Genomic DNA, 14,228 nt, shown 5'->3' with positions numbered 1-14,228 from the left:
TTTCTTTGATCTCTACTAACCTCTGCACTGAAGAATTTACTGACCTGACGAAATTTAGGCTTAACTCGAGTTTCCCACCACTCGATTAGGGTCTTGTGCACTGGCCGAGAGGCCTTGAGTTCGTTCCACGTTTCCCTGATTAGCTGGACATAACTACCATTGCGTAATAATGTGCTATTTAAAAGCCAGTATCCGCTACCTTGTCGGGGTTTGATCAAATCTAAATTTATTTTGAGAATTGGGACACTATGATCACTAAAGCATACTGGAAATTTTTGAACAATAATGATATATTCCTGAAATCTTGGTGCGACATAAAACCTATCTATCCTTGACGCACTATTGGAGGTGATATGTGTGTAACCTTGACTTTCGCCATTGGTGTGTATCCAAGCGTCACGCAGTTGTAACCCCTGCGTTAATTCATAGAGCGCACGTGAGAAGTTTTATCCTGGATTTTGATCTTGTGAACGAATTACGCAGTTAAAATCTCCCACTAGTATAGTGTCTAGTGTGTGGGATGTCAACTCGGGCCCTACAACTGTTGAAAAAAAAATCTTCTCTTTCCCGTCTGTTTTGGCTTCCTGACGGTGCATACACATTACAGAGAAACACTGAGCCTAATTTGGCACTTATTTGTCTGCCCGTGGGATGGGGCACTACGTTACGTAAATCCAAGTGTCGCCTACATGCTATGGCAGTCCCTTGTGCAAAGGGAGTAAAATTGTTGTAAACTTTAAACATGTTCAGTACAGAAAAATCGTCTATGGCTACCTCTTGTAAGAGGGCCACATCAATAGACGATTTAATGAGAAAGTCATTGAGAGCAATTATTTTGGTCTTACTTTGCATTTGATTCAAATTTATAAATGCCAAGGTAAATGTTTGCATGATTAGAACTGTCCACAAAAGAAAATTAAACTTACTTACATTCTTCAACATTACTAAACTCTAATTTCTGCCTAGAATGCATTAACTATGCTTTCCACTAAATAAATCTGGGGTAAGTTTGTTACTCGTCGAAGGTTTCTCTTTAATTACATTTCCTGAATGACTTGTTAAACTACCCTTTGAAACATCTTGTTTTGGGGTACCAGGTTCTACTCTAAATTCGTTATGAACTATTGTGGAACTTACGCATTCATTATTTTTCTTCTTCTTTCTACGTAGCACCATGGACTCTTCCGCCACTGACCGTAACCTTGATACAGATCTTGACCGTGATTTCCTAGGAGAGGTAACTACGGGGAATTCTGCCTCCGCGAACAAAGCACTTGGGGGTGGGGGCGGGGGTATGTGATGCATCTCCTCTGAAGTGGTCAATGTTGGCTGCTCCATCTCTTCCCTTCCTGTTGGTGCATTCTACTCACTAACTTCCTGTCTGGTACCTGTCTCCTCGTCGGTGATTCTGGGGCTATCCGTGTTACCTCCATTGCTATCTCCTGACGCTGGGACTTCTGCAACTAACGGAGCTGAATCTCTTGGTTTAGTCCGTACGGGTAGCACAGTTGGTTCATATACCATCGGTACATTGTCAGCGGGTATATTAACCGGACCCCTGCGGGGCTGGTTCCCTGAGGATCGACGCTTAGGGCACTGAGCAACTACATGATCCTCCCCCGAACACGCGAGGCACATACGCACCTGCCCAGGGTATGTTACCCAATAAGAGTCTCCATTCATTGTTACATATGAGGGTATGGGTTTACGTAGTATCATTTTAATCAAGACACGTCCAGTTCGAGTAGGGTAAATGTGATCTGCAGAGTATGTCTCGTCTTCAATTTTTAACACTTCCCCATAAGACCTCATGACACGACTTATCACTTCTGCACTTAATTCAATTGGGACTACATGGATTCTGACGATTACATGCCGCTGGTGGGCCCATTCTACTTCAACTTTATGATCACCATCTACGTCACTGTAGATTACCTCAGCACCAAAATCATTTAGTAACCTTTCTCCTACCACTTTTGTCGCAAATTTCACGTACAAACACTTACGAAAGTAATCTATTTCAAAACTAAGCACTTGGTTCGTAGGCACTTGGTAGACATCATGAAACCATCGATGAAAATCCAATGACGTAGGTCGCGTTTTGACCTCACGGAAAACAAATTTCAAGGTGTTTTCTCTTTGTTTATTCATCGTGAACTATTTCATCGTATCTTCACTGGCTCACGGTAATTGTAGTTAAAACCTCGCTTGCACTCCAAAGGAAAAAAGAACTAACACAACACTAGCAAACCGTATACGGCCCTAGCTAACTCAGACAGTTCGATCACTAAGCCTTTTCACGCGAAGAGCGGAGCTCGGTACGAACTGATACCTGCACGAGCTGCAGGTAGACTAACCGTTCGGCCATCCTGACTACTTGAAGGCACCTTGATCACATACAATGTTACGAGGAGTGGTAATCAACAAGAGTCACGTAGAAACAAGCAAAATTTCATAATTGTTATTGTTGTGTCACATATAAATCGAAGTTGAAATTCTTTTTTCCCTGAGCTGCACAAAATATATGATCCTATGGGCATTTATGAAATCTTACCAACAAAAAGAAAACAGTTTGTCAGGAGTGGGATTCGAACCCACGCCCTCATTCGAGGACCAGAATTCCTCAACCACACAACCGTGGAAGCTTTCGCTTGAGTCTGGCGCCTTAGACCGCTCGGCCATCCTGACTACTTGAAGGCATCTTGATCACATACAATGTTACGAGGAGTGGTAATCAACAAGAGTCAAGTGAAAACAAGGAACATTTCATAATTGTTATTGTTGTGTCACATATAAATCGAAGTAGAAGATCTTTTTTTCCTGAGCTGGACAACATATATGATACTATGGGCATTTATGAAATCTTAACAACAAAAAGAAAACAGTTTGTCAGGAGTGAGATTCGAACCCACGCCCTAATTCGAGGACCAGAATTCCTCAACCACACAATAGTGGAAGCTTTCGCTTGAGTCTGGCGCCTTAGACCGCTCGGCCATCATGACTACTTTAAGGCACCTTGATCACATACAATGTTACGAGTAATGGTAATCAACAAGAGTCAAGTGAAAACAAGCAAAATTTCATAATTGTTATTGTTGTCTCACATATAAATCGAAGTTGAAATTCTTTTTTCCCTGAACTGCACAAAATATATGATACTATGGGCATTTATGAAATCTTACCAACAAAAAAAAAAACAGTTTGTCAGGAGTGGGATTCGCACCCACGCCCTCATTCGAGGACCAGAATTCCTCAACCACACAACCGTGGAAGCTTTCGCTTGAGTCTGGCGCCTTAGACCGCTCGGCCATCCTGACTACTTGAAGGCACCTTGATCACATACAATGTTACGAAGTAATAGTAATCAACAAGATTCACGTAGAAACAAGCAAAATTTCATAATTGTTATTGTTGTGTCACATATAAATCGAAGTTGAAATTCTTTTTTCCCTGAGCTGCACAAAATATATGATACTATGGGCATTTATGAAATCTTACCAACAAAAAGAAAACAGTTTGTCAGGAATGGGATTCGAACCCACGCCCTCATTCGAGGACCAGAATTCCTCAGCCACACAACCGTGGAAGCTTTCGCTTGAGTCTGGCGCCTTAGACCGCTCGGCCATCCTGACTACTTGAAGGCACCTTGATCACATACAATGTTACGAAGTAATAGTAATCAACAAGATTCACGTAGAAACAAGCAAAATTTCATAATTGTTATTGTTGTGTCACATATAAATCGAAGTTGAAATTCTTTTTTCCCTGAGCTGCACAAAATATATGATACTGTGGGCATTTATGAAATCTTACCAACAAAAAGAAAACAGTTTGTCAGGAGTGGGATTCGAACCCACGCCCTAATTCGAGGACCAGAATTCCTCAGCCACACAACCGTGGAAGCTTTCGCTTGAGTCTGGCGCCTTAGACCGCTCGGCCATCCTGAATACTTGAAGGCACCTTGATAACATACAATGTTACGAAGTAATAGTAATCAACAAGATTCACGTAGAAACAAGCAAAATTTCATTATTTTTATTGTTGTGTCACATATAAATCGAAGTTGAAATTCTTTTTTCCCTGAGCTGCACAAAATATATGATACTATGGGCATTTATGAAATCTTACCAACAAAAAGAAAGCAGTTTGTCAGGAGTGGGATTCGAACCCACGCCCTCATTCGAGGACCAGAATTCCTCAACCACACAATAGTGGAAGCTTTCGCTTGAGTCTGGCGCCTTAGACCGCTCGGCCATCCTGACTACTTGAAGGAACCTTGATCACATACAATGTTACGAAGTAATAGTAATCAACAAGATTCACGTAGAAACAAGCAAAATTTCATAATTGTTATTGTTGTGTCACATATAAATCGAAGTTGAAATTGTTTTTTCCCTGAGCTGCACAAAATATATGATACTATGGGCATTTATGAAATCTTACCAACAAAAAGAAAACAGTTTGTCAGGAATGGGATTCGAACCCACGCCCTCATTCGAGGACCAGAATTCCTCAGCCACACAACCGTGGAAGCTTTCGCTTGAGTCTGGCGCCTTAGACCGCTCGGCCATCCTGACTACTTGAAGGCACCTTGATCACATACAATGTTACGAAGTAATAGTAATCAACAAGATTCACGTAGAAACAAGCAAAATTTCATAATTGTTATTGTTGTGTCACATATAAATCGAAGTTGAAATTCTTTTTTCCCGGAGCTGCACAAAATATATGATACTGTGGGCATTTATGAAATCTTACCAACAAAAAGAAAACAGTTTGTCAGGAGTGGGATTCGAACCCACGCCCTCATTCGAGGACCAGAATTCCTCAGCCACACAACCGTGGAAGCTTTCGCTTGAGTCTGGCGCCTTAGACCGCTCGGCCATCCTGAATACTTGAAGGCACCTTGATAACATACAATGTTACGAAGTAATAGTAATCAACAAGATTCACGTAGAAACAAGCAAAATTTCATTATTTTTATTGTTGTGTCACATATAAATCGAAGTTGAAATTCTTTTTTCCCTGAGCTGCACAAAATATATGATACTATGGGCATTTATGAAATCTTACCAACAAAAAGAAAACAGTTTGTCAGGAGTGGGATTCGAACCCACGCCCTCATTCGAGGACCAGAATTCCTCAACCACACAATAGTGGAAGATTTCGCTTGAGTCTGGCGTCTTAGACCGCTCGGCCATCCTGACTACTTGAAGGAACCTTGATCACATACAATGTTACGAAGTAATAGTAATCAACAAGATTCACGTAGAAACAAGCAAAATTTCATAATTGTTATTGTTGTGTCACATATAAATCGAAGTTGAAATTCTTTTTTCCCTGAGCTGCACAAAATATATGATACTGTGGGCATTTATGAAATCTTACCAACAAAAAGAAAACAGTTTGTCAGGAGTGGGATTCGAACCCACGCCCTAATTCGAGGACCAGAATTCCTCAGCCAGACAACCGTGGAAGCTTTCGCTTGAGTCTGGCGCCTTAGACCGCTCGGCCATCCTGAATACTTGAAGGCACCTTGATCACATACAATGTTACGAAGTAATAGTAATCAACAAGATTCACGTAGAAACAAGCAAAATTTCATTATTTTTATTGTTGTGTCACATATAAATCGAAGTTGAAATTCTTTTTTCCCTGAGCTGCACAAAATATATGATACTATGGGCATTTATGAAATCTTACCAACAAAAAGAAAGCAGTTTGTCAGGAGTGGGATTCGAACCCACGCCCTCATTCGAGGACCAGAATTCCTCAACCACACAATAGTGGAAGCTTTCGCTTGAGTCTGGCGCCTTAGACCGCTCGGCCATCCTGACTACTTGAAGGAACCTTGATCACATACAATGTTACGAAGTAATAGTAATCAACAAGATTCACGTAGAAACAAGCAAAATTTCATAATTGTTATTGTTGTGTCACATATAAATCGAAGTTGAAATTGTTTTTTCCCTGAGCTGCACAAAATATATGATACTATGGGCATTTATGAAATCTTACCAACAAAAAGAAAACAGTTTGTCAGGAATGGGATTCGAACCCACGCCCTCATTCGAGGACCAGAATTCCTCAGCCACACAACCGTGGAAGCTTTCGCTTGAGTCTGGCGCCTTAGACCGCTCGGCCATCCTGACTACTTGAAGGCACCTTGATCACATACAATGTTACGAAGTAATAGTAATCAACAAGATTCACGTAGAAACAAGCAAAATTTCATAATTGTTATTGTTGTGTCACATATAAATCGAAGTTGAAATTCTTTTTTCCCTGAGCTGCACAAAATATATGATACTGTGGGCATTTATGAAATCTTACCAACAAAAAGAAAACAGTTTGTCAGGAGTGGGATTCGAACCCACGCCCTAATTCGAGGACCAGAATTCCTCAGCCACACAACCGTGGAAGCTTTCGCTTGAGTCTGGCGCCTTAGACCGCTCGGCCATCCTGAATACTTGAAGGCACCTTGATAACATACAATGTTACGAAGTAATAGTAATCAACAAGATTCACGTAGAAACAAGCAAAATTTCATTATTTTTATTGTTGTGTCACATATAAATCGAAGTTGAAATTCTTTTTTCCCTGAGCTGCACAAAATATATGATACTATGGGCATTTATGAAATCTTACCAACAAAAAGAAAACAGTTTGTCAGGAGTGGGATTCGAACCCACGCCCTCATTCGAGGACCAGAATTCCTCAACCACACAATAGTGGAAGCTTTCGCTTGAGTCTGGCGCCTTAGACCGCTCGGCCATCCTGACTACTTGAAGGAACCTTGATCACATACAATGTTACGAAGTAATAGTAATCAACAAGATTCACGTAGAAACAAGCAAAATTTCATAATTTTTATTGTTGTGTCACATATAAATCGAAGTTGAAATTCTTTTTTCCCTGAGCTGCACAAAATATATGATACTGTGGGCATTTATGAAATCTTACCAACAAAAAGAAAACAGTTTGTCAGGAGTGGGATTCGAACCCACGCCCTAATTCGAGGACCAGAATTCCTCAGCCAGACAACCGTGGAAGCTTTCGTTTGAGTCTGGCGCCTTAGACCGCTCGGCCATCCTGAATACTTGAAGGCACCTTGATCACATACAATGTTACGAAGTAATAGTAATCAACAAGATTCACGTAGAAACAAGCAAAATTTCATTATTTTTATTGTTGTGTCACATATAAATCGAAGTTGAAATTCTTTTTTCCCTGAGCTGCACAAAATATATGATACTATGGGCATTTATGAAATCTTACCAACAAAAAGAAAACAGTTTGTCAGGAGTGGGATTCGAACCCACGCCCTCATTCGAGGACCAGAATTCCTCAACCACACAATAGTGGAAGCTTTCGCTTGAGTCTGGCGCCTTAGACCGCTCGGCCATCCTGACTACTTGAAGGAACCTTGATCACATACAATGTTACGAAGTAATAGTAATCAACAAGATTCACGTAGAAACAAGCAAAATTTCATAATTGTTATTGTTGTGTCACATATAAATCGAAGTTGAAATTCTTTTTTCCCTGAGCTGCACGAAATATATGATCCTATGGGCATTTAGGATATGTTAACAACAAAAATAAAACGGCCTGTCAGGAGTGGGATTCGAACCCACGCCCTCATCCGAGGACTAGAATTCCTCAACCACACAACCATGGAAGCTTTCGCTTGAGTCTGGCGCCTTAGACCGCTCGGCCATCATGACTACTTTAAGGCACCTTGATCACATACAATGTTACGAGTAATGGTAATCAACAAGAGTCAAGTGAAAACAAGCAGAATTTCATAATTGTTATTGTTGTCTCACATATAAATCGAAGTTGAAATTCTTTTTTCTCTGAGCTGCACAAAATATATGATACTATGGGCATTTATGAAATCTTACCAACAAAAAAAAGAAACAGTTTGTCAGGAGTGGGATTCGCACCCACGCCCTCATTCGAGGACCAGAATTCCTCAACCACACAACCGTGGAAGCTTTCGCTTGAGTCTGGCGCCTTAGACCGCTCGGCCATCCTGATTACTTGAAGGCACCTTGATCACATACAATGTTACGAAGTAATAGTAATCAACAAGATTCACGTAGATACAAGCAAAATTTCATAATTGTTATTGTTGTGTCACATATAAATCGAAGTTGAAATTCTTTTTTCCCTGAGCTGCACAAAATATATGATACTATGGGCATTTATGAAATCTTACCAACAAAAAGAAAACAGTTTTTCAGGAGTGGGATTCGAACCCACGCCCTAATTCGAGGACCAGAATTCCTCAGCCACACAACCGTGGAAGCTTTCGCTTGAGTCTGGCGCCTTAGACCGCTCGGCCATCCTGACTACTTGAAGGCACCTTGATCACATACAATGTTACGAAGTAATAGTAATCAACAAGATTCACGTAGAAACAAGCAAAATTTCATTATTGTTATTGTTGTGTCACATATAAATCGAAGTTGAAATTCCTTTTTCCCTGAGCTGCACAAAATATATGATACTATGGGCATTTATCAAATCTTACCAACAAAAAGAAAACAGTTTGTCAGGAGTGGGATTCGAACCCACGCCCTCATTCGAGGACCAGAATTCCTCAACCATACAATAGTGGAAGCTTTCGCTTGAGTCTGGCGCCTTAGACCGCTCGGCCATCCTGACTACTTGAAGGCACCTTGATCACATACAATGTTACGAAGTAATAGTAATCAACAAGATTCACGTAGAAACAAGCAAAATTTCATAATTGTTATTGTTGTGTCACATATAAATCGAAGTTGAAATTCTTTTTTCCCTGAGCTGCACAAAATATATGATCCTATGGGCATTTATGAAATCTTACCAACAAAAAGAAAACAGTTTGTCAGGAGTGGGATTCGAACCCACGCCCTCATTCCAGGACCAGAATTCCTCAACCACACAACCGTGGAAGCTTTCGCTTGAGTCTGGCGCCTTAGACCGCTCGGCCATCCTGACTACTTGAAGGCATCTTGATCACATACAATGTTACGAGGAGTGGTAATCAACAAGAGTCAAGTGAAAACAAGGAACATTTCATAATTGTTATTGTTGTGTCACATATAAATCGAAGTAGAAGATCTTTTTTTCCTGAGCTGGACAACATATATGATACTATGGGCATTTATGAAATCTTAACAACAAAAAGAAAACAGTTCGTCATGAGTGAGATTCGAACCCACGCCCTAATTCGAGGACCAGAATTCCTCAATCACACAATAGTGAAAGCTTTCGCTTGAGTCTGGCGCCTTAGACCGCTCGGCCATCATGACTACTTTATGGCACCTTGATCACATACAATGTTACGAGTAATGGTAATCAACAAGAGTCAAGTGAAAACAAGCAAAATTTCATAATTGTTATTGTTGTCTCACATATAAATCGAAGTTGAAATTCTTTTTTCCCTGAGCTGCACAAAATATATGATACTATGGGCATTTATGAAATCTTACCAACAAAAAAAGAAACAGTTTGTCAGGAGTGGGATTCGCACCCACGCCCTCATTCGAGGACCAGAATTCCTCAACCACACAACCGTGGAAGCTTTCGCTTGAGTCTGGCGCCTTAGACCGCTCGGCCATCCTGATTACTTGAAGGCACCTTGATCACATACAATGTTACGAAGTAATAGTAATCAACAAGATTCACGTAGAAACAAGCAAAATTTCATAATTGTTATTGTTGTGTCACATATAAATCGAAGTTGAAATTACTTTTTCCCTGAGCTGCACAAAATATATGATACTATGGGCATTTATGAAATCTTACCAACAAAAAGAAAACAGTTTATCAGGAGTGGGATTCGAACCCACGCCCTCATTCGAGGACCAGAATTCCTCAACCACACAATAGTGGTCGCTTTCGCTTTATTCTGGCGCCTTAGACCGCTCGGCCATCCTGACTACTTGAAGGCACCTTGATCACATACAATGTTACGGAGTAATAGTAATCAACAAGATTCACGTAGAAACAAGCAAAATTTCATAATTGTTATTGTTGTGTCACATATAAATCGAAGTTGAAATTCTTTTTTCCCTGAGCTGCACAAAATATATGATACTATGGGCATTTATGAAATCTTACCAACAAAAAGAAAACAGTTTTTCAGGAGTGGGATTCGAACCCACGCCCTAATTCGAGGACCAGAATTCCTCAGCCACACAACCGTGGAAGCTTTCGCTTGAGTCTGGCGCCTTAGACCGCTCGGCCATCCTGACTACTTGAAGGCACCTTGATCACATACAATGTTACGAGTAATGGTAATCAACAAGAGTCAAGTGAAAACAAGCAGAATTTCATAATTGTTATTGTTGTCTCACATATAAATCGAAGTTGAAATTCTTTTTTCCCTGAGCTGCACAAAATATATGATATTATGGGCATTTATGAAATCTTACCAACAAAAAAAGAAACAGTTTGTCAGGAGTGGGATTCGCACCCACGCCCTCATTCGAGGACCAGAATTCCTCAACCACACAACCGTGGAAGCTTTCGCTTGAGTCTGGCGCCTTAGACCGCTCGGCCATCCTGATTACTTGAAGGCACCTTGATCACATACAATGTTACGAAGTAATAGTAATCAACAAGATTCACGTAGATACAAGCAAAATTTCATAATTGTTATTGTTGTGTCACATATAAATCGAAGTTGAAATTCTTTTTTCCCTGAGCTGCACAAAGTATATGATACTATGGGCATTTATGAAATCTTACCAACAAAAAGAAAGCAGTTTTTCAGGAGTGGGATTCGAACCCACGCCCTAATTCGAGGACCAGAATTCCTCAGCCACACAACCGTGGAAGCTTTCGCTTGAGTCTGGCGCCTTAGACCGCTCGGCCATCCTGACTACTTGAAGGCACCTTGATCACATACAATGTTACGAAGTAATAGTAATCAACAAGATTCACGTAGAAACAAGCAAAATTTCATTATTGTTATTGTTGTGTCACATATAAATCGAAGTTGAAATTCCTTTTTCCCTGAGCTGCACAAAATATATGATACTATGGGCATTTATCAAATCTTACCAACAAAAAGAAAACAGTTTGTCAGGAGTGGGATTCGAACCCACGCCCTCATTCGAGGACCAGAATTCCTCAACCATACAATAGTGGAAGCTTTCGCTTGAGTCTGGCGCCTTAGACCGCTCGGCCATCCTGACTACTTGAAGGCACCTTGATCACATACAATGTTACGAAGTAATAGTAATCAACAAGATTCACGTAGAAACAAGCAAAATTTCATAATTGTTATTGTTGTGTCACATATAAATCGAAGTTGAAATTCTTTTTTCCCTGAGCTGCACAAAATATATGATCCTATGGGCATTTATGAAATCTTACCAACAAAAAGAAAACAGTTTGTCAGGAGTGGGATTCGAACCCACGCCCTCATTCCAGGACCAGAATTCCTCAACCACACAACCGTGGAAGCTTTCGCTTGAGTCTGGCGCCTTAGACCGCTCGGCCATCCTGACTACTTGAAGGCATCTTGATCACATACAATGTTACGAGGAGTGGTAATCAACAAGAGTCAAGTGAAAACTAGGAACATTTCATAATTGTTATTGTTGTGTCACATATAAATCGAAGTAGAAGATCTTTTTTTCCTGAGCTGGACAACATATATGATACTATGGGCATTTATGAAATCTTAACAACAAAAAGAAAACAGTTTGTCATGAGTGAGATTCGAACCCACGCCCTAATTCGAGGACCAGAATTCCTCAACCACACAACCGTTGAAGCTTTCGCTTGAGTCTGGCGCCTTAGACCGCTCGGCCATCATGACTACTTTATGGCACCTTGATCACATACAATGTTACGAGTAATGGTAATCAACAAGAGTCAAGTGAAAACAAGCAAAATTTCATAATTGTTATTGTTGTCTCACATATAAATCGAAGTTGAAATTCTTTTTTCCCTGAGCTGCACAAAATATATGATACTATGGGCATTTATGAAATCTTACCAACAAAAAAAGAAACTGTTTGTCAGGAGTGGGATTCGCACCCACGCCCTCATTCGAGGACCAGAATTCCTCAACCACACAACCGTGGAAGCTTTCGCTTGAGTCTGGCGCCTTAGACCGCTCGGCCATCCTGATTACTTGAAGGCACCTTGATCACATACAATGTTACGAAGTAATAGTAATCAACAAGATTCACGTAGAAACAAGCAAAATTTCATAATTGTTATTGTTGTGTCACATATAAATCGAAGTTGAAATTACTTTTTCCCTGAGCTGCACAAAATATATGATACTATGGGCATTTATGAAATCTTACCAACAAAAAGAAAACAGTTTATCAGGAGTGGGATTCGAACCCACGCCCTCATTCGAGGACCAGAATTCCTCAACCACACAATAGTGGAAGCTTTCGCTTGAGTCTGGCGCCTTAGACCGCTCGGCCATCCTGACTACTTGAAGGCACCTTGATCACATACAATGTTACGGAGTAATAGTAATCAACAAGATTCACGTAGAAACAAGCAAAATTTCATAATTGTTATTGTTGTGTCACATATAAATCGAAGTTGAAATTCTTTTTTCCCTGAGCTGCACAAAATATATGATACTATGGGCATTTATCAAATCTTACCAACAAAAAGAAAACAGTTTGTCAGGAGTGGGATTCGAACCCACGCCCTCATTCGAGGACCAGAATTCCTCAACCATACAATAGTGGAAGCTTTCGCTTGAGTCTGGCGCCTTAGACCGCTCGGCCATCCTGACTACTTGAAGGCACCTTGATCACATACAATGTTACGAAGTAATAGTAATCAACAAGATTCACGTAGAAACAAGCAAAATTTCATAATTGTTATTGTTGTGTCACATATAAATCGAAGTTGAAATTCTTTTTTCCCTGAGCTGCACAAAATATATGATCCTATGGGCATTTATGAAATCTTACCAACAAAAAGAAAACAGTTTGTCAGGAGTGGGATTCGAACCCACGCCCTCATTCCAGGACCAGAATTCCTCAACCACACAACCGTGGAAGCTTTCGCTTGAGTCTGGCGCCTTAGACCGCTCGGCCATCCTGACTACTTGAAGGCATCTTGATCACATACAATGTTACGAGGAGTGGTAATCAACAAGAGTCAAGTGAAAACAAGGAACATTTCATAATTGTTATTGTTGTGTCACATATAAATCGAAGTAGAAGATCTTTTTTTCCTGAGCTGGACAACATATATGTAGGGTTACCAGATCGCCGTAAGGGAAATGTAGGACATGCTGTCGCAAAATGTAGGACAAGAAGTCAAAATGTAGGACACAAAACATTCTCAATAACTGATACATATTTCTATAGAGCACGTTAGAAAGTAGTTGAAAATTACACTTTTCAGTTTTAAAAAAATGAATTGTTAATGAATTTTTAAATGCAAAATTTCAAGACTTGCAATCATACTAATCAATGAACCTCTTACTACATGGTTTAAGTGGTACTTCTCTGAGGAGACAATTTTTATCAAAATTTCAAGTTTAGTCAAACTATATTTATGTTAGAGTGGACAGTCAAACTCTTTAAAATTATAGGGACCAGTAACAGACATTTTACACACTTTATGAAAAAATAATTTATCTCGTTAGTCTGTTGGACTGATGGTAATAAAAGTACTCTCTGAACATTTGAATTATGACCATTAAACAAATATTCAGCAATTACCGTAATTTAAAATGGTTCAAGAAGTTTCATCTTGGGTAGTTTTTAGTTCAATAACAGGGTGTCTACCAAAATAACACGTCCAGAATTCTTGACTTTTTCTAGACCTTTTTCCCGCCTTTCTTAAAGTTTATTTATCCGACCCCTACTTAGGTAAAATTGGAAATTAGTAATTAAGAAAATAAATATTTATTTATTGAAAAGTAAACATGGTGTAAAGGGTTAGTTAAGATGAAAACTGAAGCTGAATTTAAGAAGAGATCTGCTTTCTCGTATTAATGCATCCTGAACTGTGTTTGGCAGACGAGCAAGGCTTTGGCGTCTGGACTCAAGCCAGTATAATCTTATGTGGGGCTTGTGTCGGTTGTCCCTATATGTTTGTGACTGTTCCTTCATCCATCTTACCTTACCGCCATTCATTATCATTTTCGCGATTAACCAAAGGCACAGAAAAAAGTTAAGTAAAATAAACTAAATCAACCAATCAGTCATTATGATAGCAAAAATTCTTGACCACAAGAATAA

At 39.9% G+C, this 14,228-nt stretch overlaps 1 protein-coding gene and 19 non-coding genes across 23 annotated transcripts in view; 1 reads left to right on the top strand and 19 right to left on the bottom strand.

The window, feature by feature from the left end:
* The window catches only part of LOC145980337 (putative peptidase C1-like protein F26E4.3), a 316,609-nt gene that overhangs the window by 263,161 nt on the left and 39,220 nt on the right, over window positions 1-14,228 (top strand). The window lies entirely within an intron of this gene.
* On the bottom strand, window positions 2,574-2,688 carry TRNAL-CAA (transfer RNA leucine (anticodon CAA)). Its single transcript has 2 exons — window positions 2,651-2,688; window positions 2,574-2,619 (listed from the first exon to the last, which is right to left on the bottom strand). It is a non-coding gene; the product is annotated as a tRNA-Leu (tRNA).
* Window positions 3,203-3,317, bottom strand: TRNAL-CAA (transfer RNA leucine (anticodon CAA)). Its single transcript has 2 exons — window positions 3,280-3,317; window positions 3,203-3,248 (listed from the first exon to the last, which is right to left on the bottom strand). It is a non-coding gene; the product is annotated as a tRNA-Leu (tRNA).
* TRNAL-CAA (transfer RNA leucine (anticodon CAA)) lies at window positions 3,518-3,632 on the bottom strand. The gene is made up of 2 exons: window positions 3,595-3,632; window positions 3,518-3,563 (listed from the first exon to the last, which is right to left on the bottom strand). It is a non-coding gene; the product is annotated as a tRNA-Leu (tRNA).
* TRNAL-CAA (transfer RNA leucine (anticodon CAA)) lies at window positions 4,148-4,262 on the bottom strand. The gene is made up of 2 exons: window positions 4,225-4,262; window positions 4,148-4,193 (listed from the first exon to the last, which is right to left on the bottom strand). It is a non-coding gene; the product is annotated as a tRNA-Leu (tRNA).
* Window positions 4,463-4,577, bottom strand: TRNAL-CAA (transfer RNA leucine (anticodon CAA)). The gene is made up of 2 exons: window positions 4,540-4,577; window positions 4,463-4,508 (listed from the first exon to the last, which is right to left on the bottom strand). It is a non-coding gene; the product is annotated as a tRNA-Leu (tRNA).
* Window positions 4,778-4,892, bottom strand: TRNAL-CAA (transfer RNA leucine (anticodon CAA)). The gene is made up of 2 exons: window positions 4,855-4,892; window positions 4,778-4,823 (listed from the first exon to the last, which is right to left on the bottom strand). It is a non-coding gene; the product is annotated as a tRNA-Leu (tRNA).
* Window positions 5,093-5,207, bottom strand: TRNAL-CAA (transfer RNA leucine (anticodon CAA)). The gene is made up of 2 exons: window positions 5,170-5,207; window positions 5,093-5,138 (listed from the first exon to the last, which is right to left on the bottom strand). It is a non-coding gene; the product is annotated as a tRNA-Leu (tRNA).
* On the bottom strand, window positions 5,723-5,837 carry TRNAL-CAA (transfer RNA leucine (anticodon CAA)). Its single transcript has 2 exons — window positions 5,800-5,837; window positions 5,723-5,768 (listed from the first exon to the last, which is right to left on the bottom strand). It is a non-coding gene; the product is annotated as a tRNA-Leu (tRNA).
* TRNAL-CAA (transfer RNA leucine (anticodon CAA)) lies at window positions 6,038-6,152 on the bottom strand. The gene is made up of 2 exons: window positions 6,115-6,152; window positions 6,038-6,083 (listed from the first exon to the last, which is right to left on the bottom strand). It is a non-coding gene; the product is annotated as a tRNA-Leu (tRNA).
* Window positions 6,668-6,782, bottom strand: TRNAL-CAA (transfer RNA leucine (anticodon CAA)). Its single transcript has 2 exons — window positions 6,745-6,782; window positions 6,668-6,713 (listed from the first exon to the last, which is right to left on the bottom strand). It is a non-coding gene; the product is annotated as a tRNA-Leu (tRNA).
* TRNAL-CAA (transfer RNA leucine (anticodon CAA)) lies at window positions 7,298-7,412 on the bottom strand. Its single transcript has 2 exons — window positions 7,375-7,412; window positions 7,298-7,343 (listed from the first exon to the last, which is right to left on the bottom strand). It is a non-coding gene; the product is annotated as a tRNA-Leu (tRNA).
* On the bottom strand, window positions 8,559-8,673 carry TRNAL-CAA (transfer RNA leucine (anticodon CAA)). The gene is made up of 2 exons: window positions 8,636-8,673; window positions 8,559-8,604 (listed from the first exon to the last, which is right to left on the bottom strand). It is a non-coding gene; the product is annotated as a tRNA-Leu (tRNA).
* On the bottom strand, window positions 8,874-8,988 carry TRNAL-CAA (transfer RNA leucine (anticodon CAA)). The gene is made up of 2 exons: window positions 8,951-8,988; window positions 8,874-8,919 (listed from the first exon to the last, which is right to left on the bottom strand). It is a non-coding gene; the product is annotated as a tRNA-Leu (tRNA).
* On the bottom strand, window positions 9,818-9,932 carry TRNAF-AAA (transfer RNA phenylalanine (anticodon AAA)). Its single transcript has 2 exons — window positions 9,895-9,932; window positions 9,818-9,863 (listed from the first exon to the last, which is right to left on the bottom strand). It is a non-coding gene; the product is annotated as a tRNA-Phe (tRNA).
* On the bottom strand, window positions 11,078-11,192 carry TRNAL-CAA (transfer RNA leucine (anticodon CAA)). The gene is made up of 2 exons: window positions 11,155-11,192; window positions 11,078-11,123 (listed from the first exon to the last, which is right to left on the bottom strand). It is a non-coding gene; the product is annotated as a tRNA-Leu (tRNA).
* On the bottom strand, window positions 11,393-11,507 carry TRNAL-CAA (transfer RNA leucine (anticodon CAA)). The gene is made up of 2 exons: window positions 11,470-11,507; window positions 11,393-11,438 (listed from the first exon to the last, which is right to left on the bottom strand). It is a non-coding gene; the product is annotated as a tRNA-Leu (tRNA).
* TRNAL-CAA (transfer RNA leucine (anticodon CAA)) lies at window positions 12,337-12,451 on the bottom strand. The gene is made up of 2 exons: window positions 12,414-12,451; window positions 12,337-12,382 (listed from the first exon to the last, which is right to left on the bottom strand). It is a non-coding gene; the product is annotated as a tRNA-Leu (tRNA).
* Window positions 12,652-12,766, bottom strand: TRNAL-CAA (transfer RNA leucine (anticodon CAA)). Its single transcript has 2 exons — window positions 12,729-12,766; window positions 12,652-12,697 (listed from the first exon to the last, which is right to left on the bottom strand). It is a non-coding gene; the product is annotated as a tRNA-Leu (tRNA).
* Window positions 12,967-13,081, bottom strand: TRNAL-CAA (transfer RNA leucine (anticodon CAA)). Its single transcript has 2 exons — window positions 13,044-13,081; window positions 12,967-13,012 (listed from the first exon to the last, which is right to left on the bottom strand). It is a non-coding gene; the product is annotated as a tRNA-Leu (tRNA).

The sequence above is a fragment of the Lepisma saccharinum genome, chromosome 27 (assembly GCF_977018435.1).
Source record: "Lepisma saccharinum chromosome 27, izLepSacc3.1, whole genome shotgun sequence".
NCBI lineage: Eukaryota > Metazoa > Arthropoda > Insecta > Zygentoma > Lepismatidae > Lepisma > Lepisma saccharinum.
Note: the sequence above shows the minus strand (reverse complement) of the source record. Positions and strands in the feature narration are given on the sequence as shown.